At 40.3% G+C, this 4,762-nt stretch overlaps 1 pseudogene; it reads right to left on the reverse strand.

Annotated features, from left to right (window-relative positions):
* Positions 1-1,803: 1,803 nt before the first annotated feature.
* Positions 1,804-4,445, reverse strand: LOC126067082 (heterogeneous nuclear ribonucleoproteins A2/B1-like; annotated as a pseudogene).
* Between the last annotated feature and the right edge of the window lie 317 nt (positions 4,446-4,762).

Raw genomic sequence — 4,762 nt, forward strand, 5'->3', positions numbered from 1 at the left:
TACCATAAGCCCTTATTATACTGTGTTATAATTACTTGATCATGATTGCACCATTCTCACTAGACTATACAATTCTAGGAAGCAGGACTTACACCGTATTTATTTTTGTGCCCAACACAGTATCTGGCACATGGTAGTTGCTCAATAAATATTTACTATCATTAGTATTAAATGAGACCATGTACAATGTCCATTGGTACCTGGGTCACAACAGATGTTCAGTAGATGGTAGATGCTTTTGCTAACACCCATTATACCCAAGTGGGAGAATTTCAATGGGCGACAAGTAAAATGTTTCCATCCCTAATGGGAAAATGCAAGATTGTATGTCTTCTAGCTTTCAGGAAAATACAAATTGGGGCAGTCAGAACCAATGTCATGGTTCATCTTTTGTTTTTTATGATTACTTTGTTTTTATAGGACTCACAACATATTTACAGAATAAAGCATGCTGGCTGATTTTTAGAGACAAGTGGGACAGGAGCAGGTGAGAAGTCCACTACCTATACTGCTTCCCACCAACTTGGCAGAACAGGGATGCAACCTGAATCTACCTTTACCATTTCAAATGCTGAGAACTCTTGACTTGCATCTGATCTTCAATGGACAATGACTTCTTTCCAGCACTAATGTCTACACCTGGTGCAGTAGAGGGATAAGAAGACGGGCATCAGGCCAAGAACCTCTTGGAGGCCTTGTGATGCTGGATCCAGTGTATTCTTGGACTTGCTGTCTGACCTTTATGCAAGTCATTCCTCTTTCAATTCCTGCATCTATCAAATGGATGACTCAACTCACAGATGCCAAGAAATTCAAAGACTTTGAGTTCCCGTCACTGAAGGAGAAAAGTTACACTTAAAAAGATGCTCTAGACATAAATATCGGACTATTATTAGGCTAAAACCAAAGCCAAGGCTAAAGCAAGCCTTGATTTCTTTGTAGCCTGGGGCAGAGGATTGAGTGTTAGGACTTTAAAGATGCACGCTATTTAAAGCGAGCCTCTAAGCCAACAATCTGGATTCAGATTCAAACACGTCCCACTGCGGGGACCCTGGCTCTCCTATAGGTACTCACAGTAGAACTTGAACCAACAACCTTGTTTTACTAGCCAACCAGCAACATGTATTGCTTGCATGCTCTATCCAGAGCCTGATTGGTATACCAGCCATATTTGCTGACAAAATTAGGACACAAGGCCTACAAAGAAATTTTTAATGATTTGTGAATTTATTTCTATGAAAAGTGTTACAAAGGACCAAATATTAATCCAAACCTATGTATGCATTTAACAAGTCACTTTTTTTTTAAAGGAACAAAATGACATACAGTCAGGCCACCATGAGTCCCTGAAGACCAGTATGTTTTATTTATCTTTTTTTTCCTTTAGAATTACTTTATTAAATCATAAATGTACAACAGCTTCTTAACTCTACACATGTACTTAAGTTTTTTTAAGGAAAATGTTATATCTTATTACACCATGATCCTGGCTAATAGTTTTTCAAAACTTTGAGAAAAATCTTAAGAAATGTTTCACGTGTCACCTGAAACTTACAAATTTAACATTATCAAAGAAGGAATGCTTCGACACTCTTAGAGATACCACTAAAAAGAAACAGCTATTAAAAAGCTAAGAAATTGTTTCAAAAGTATTTTTTTTACAATCCTTCCTCCACAGAAAGGTAAGGTAATAATCCAATCCATTCACAAAATGGCTGTCTGCATCTGCTCTGGTGCCTTCTGCCATATCACCACATATTTATGCACGACCAAGGCAAGATTTTCTTTAACATTGTCATTTCCATAACCTGCAGCTGATCTGTTACCTCTGAGCTCTCATCCTCTCCTATTTATACAGTGAAGCCCATGTCAAATAGGAAAAAGCTCAATATCAGCTCCTCCCTCCATAACCCCCACTTCCTCCACTGCCCCTGGGACCATAGTTTCCTCCACCTGTGCCCATGTTCCTGCTACTACCAAAGTTTCCGCTTTTCATTGGACCATAGTTAGAGTTGCTGATTGTAATTTCCAAAATCATTATAACTTCCACCTCCATAATTTCCTCCTCCATAGTTGTCATAACCACCTCTGTAGTCCCCAGCCTGGTTGCCATATCCAGGTCTTCCACCACCATATCCTCCTCTTCCTCCTCCATAACCAGAGCTAGCTCCAAAATATCTACCTCCAGGTCCTCCTCCATACCCGTTATTTGTTGTTAGGTGCCGTCCAGTCAGTTCCAACTCATAGCAACCCTATGTACAACAGAACGAAACACTGCCCAGACCTGTGCCATCCTCACAATCATTGCTATGCTTGAGCACATTGTTGCAGCCACTGTGTCAATCCGTCTCATTGAGGGTCTCCCTTTTTTTCACTGACCCTCTAATTTACCAAGTGTGATGTCCGTCTCCAGGGATTGATCCCTCCTGATAAAATGTCCAAAGTACATGAGATATAGTCTCGATATTCTTGCTTCTAAGAAGCATTCTGGCTGTACCTCTTTCAAGACAGATTTGTTCATTCTTCTGGCAGTATATTCAATATTCTTCACCAACACCATAATTCAAAGGCATCGATTCTTCTTCAAGTCTTCCTTATTCATCGTCCAGCTTTCATAAGCATATGTGAAAACACCATAGGTTGGGTCAGGCACACCTTAGTCTTCAAGGTGACATCTTTGCTTTTTAACACTTTAAAGAGATCTTTTGCAGCAGATTTGCCCAATGCAATGCATTGTTTGATTTCTTGATCGATGCTTCCATGGACGTTCATTGTGGATCCAAGTAAAATGAAATCCTTGACAACTTCAAGCTTTTCTCTGTTTATCATGACTCTGTGTAATTGTCCAGTTGTGAGGATTTTGTTTTCTTTATGTTGAGGTGTCATCCATACTGAAGGCTGTGGTCTTTGGATCTTCATTAGTAAGTGCTTCAAGTCCTCTTCACTTTCAGCACGTAAGGTTGTGTCATCTGCATAACGCAAGTTGTTAATGAGTCTTCCTCCAATCCTGAGGCCCTGTTCTTCTTTATATAGTCCAGGTTCTCGGATTCTCCGCTCAGCATACAGATTGAATAAGTGCAGTGAAAGGATACACCCCTAATGCACTCCTTTCCTAACTTTAAACCATGAAGTATCCCCTTGTTCTGTTGGAATGACTGCCTCTTGATCTACATACCGGTTCCTCTCGAACAAAATTAAGTGATTTGGAATTCCCATTCTTTGAAATGTTATCCATAATTTGTTATGATCCACACAGTCGAATGCTTTTGCATAGTCAATAAAACACAGGTAAACATCTTTCTGGTATTCTCTGCTTTCAGCCATGATCCATCTAACATCAACAATGATATCCCTTATTCCATGTCCTCTCTGAATCTGGCTTGAATTTCTGGCAATTCTCGGTCGATGTGCTTTTGTAATGGCTTTTGAATGATCTTCAGCAAAATTTTACTTGCATGTGATATTAATGATATCATTCAATAATTTCCACATTTACCTTTCTTTCGAATAGGCATAAATATGGATCCCTTCCAGTAGGTTGGCCAGGTAGCTGTCTTCTGAATTTCTTGGCATAGATGAGTGAGCACTTCCAGCACTGCATCAGTTTGTTGAAACATCTCAATTGGTATTCTGTCAGTTCCTGGAGCCTTGTTTTTTGCCAGTGCCTTCAGTGCAGCTTGGACATCTTCCTTCAATACTATTGGTTCCTGACCACATGCTACCTCCTGAAATGGTTGAATGTCGATCAATTCTTTGCTATCCCCAAATCCATGACCACTATCCAGCAGATCCCCCTCTAAGTTACTTCCTGGTCCTGGTCCAAACTTCCACCACCACTGTGAGAATCCCAAGAATCAAAGTTCCCTCCTTTTCCAATCCTAGAACTTTGGACTTCCTTCCTGCATTTCTTGTCTAGACAAAGCCTTTCTTACTTCTGCATTATGACCATTGATGATATACTATTTCTGCAATACAATTTTATCCACAGGATCATGGTCCTCAAAAGTAACAAAGCCAAAGCCTCTTTTCTTTCCAGACTGCCTTTCAGTAATTATCTCAATGGTATCACATTTTCCATATTCCTCGAAGTAATCTCTAAGGTGATATTCCTCAGTATCTTCTTTAATTCCACCAACAAACAGCTTCTTCACACACAGTTACATGAGCCCCTGGTCTTCCAGATTCCTCTCTTGCTACAGCACGCTTTGGCTCAACCACTCACCCATTAATTGAATGGGGTAACACAGCCTTGGCAGCATCAACCTCAGCCATGGATGAAAAGGTTACAAAACCAAATCCTCTTGATCTTTTGCTTTCAGGATCCCTCATTACCACACGGTCTGTTTTTCCCATTTCTCGTAGTCGTTCTTCAAGCTTTCTTCTGTGGTTTCAAAGCATAAACCACCAAAAAACAGTTTATGAAACTGTTCTTTTTCTCCCTCCATCATGGACTCTGCCACTTCAGACCGATTTCTTGCAGCTGAGCGAGATGAGCAAGATCTCCGTGGATGAACGTGAACTGAGCTTGTCCTGGTGCTGCTGTGAGGACTGGCACTGCTGGAGAAACCACACCGGTAGGAGCACCACCACACGGGACCCGGAGCTGCTGGTGCTGTCTTATCTTTAAATCCTTATCTTTCAAATATCCTTAAAATAGTTCATGAACAATAAGTGTTGACTGACTGATTGAATTAATTGATTATTCAATCAAACACAAACTATATTGTTTGTTGCAGGGATAAAGGGAAATAGAAGACATAGT

This window comes from Elephas maximus, chromosome 24, assembly GCF_024166365.1.
Source record: "Elephas maximus indicus isolate mEleMax1 chromosome 24, mEleMax1 primary haplotype, whole genome shotgun sequence".
Lineage (NCBI taxonomy): Eukaryota > Metazoa > Chordata > Mammalia > Proboscidea > Elephantidae > Elephas > Elephas maximus.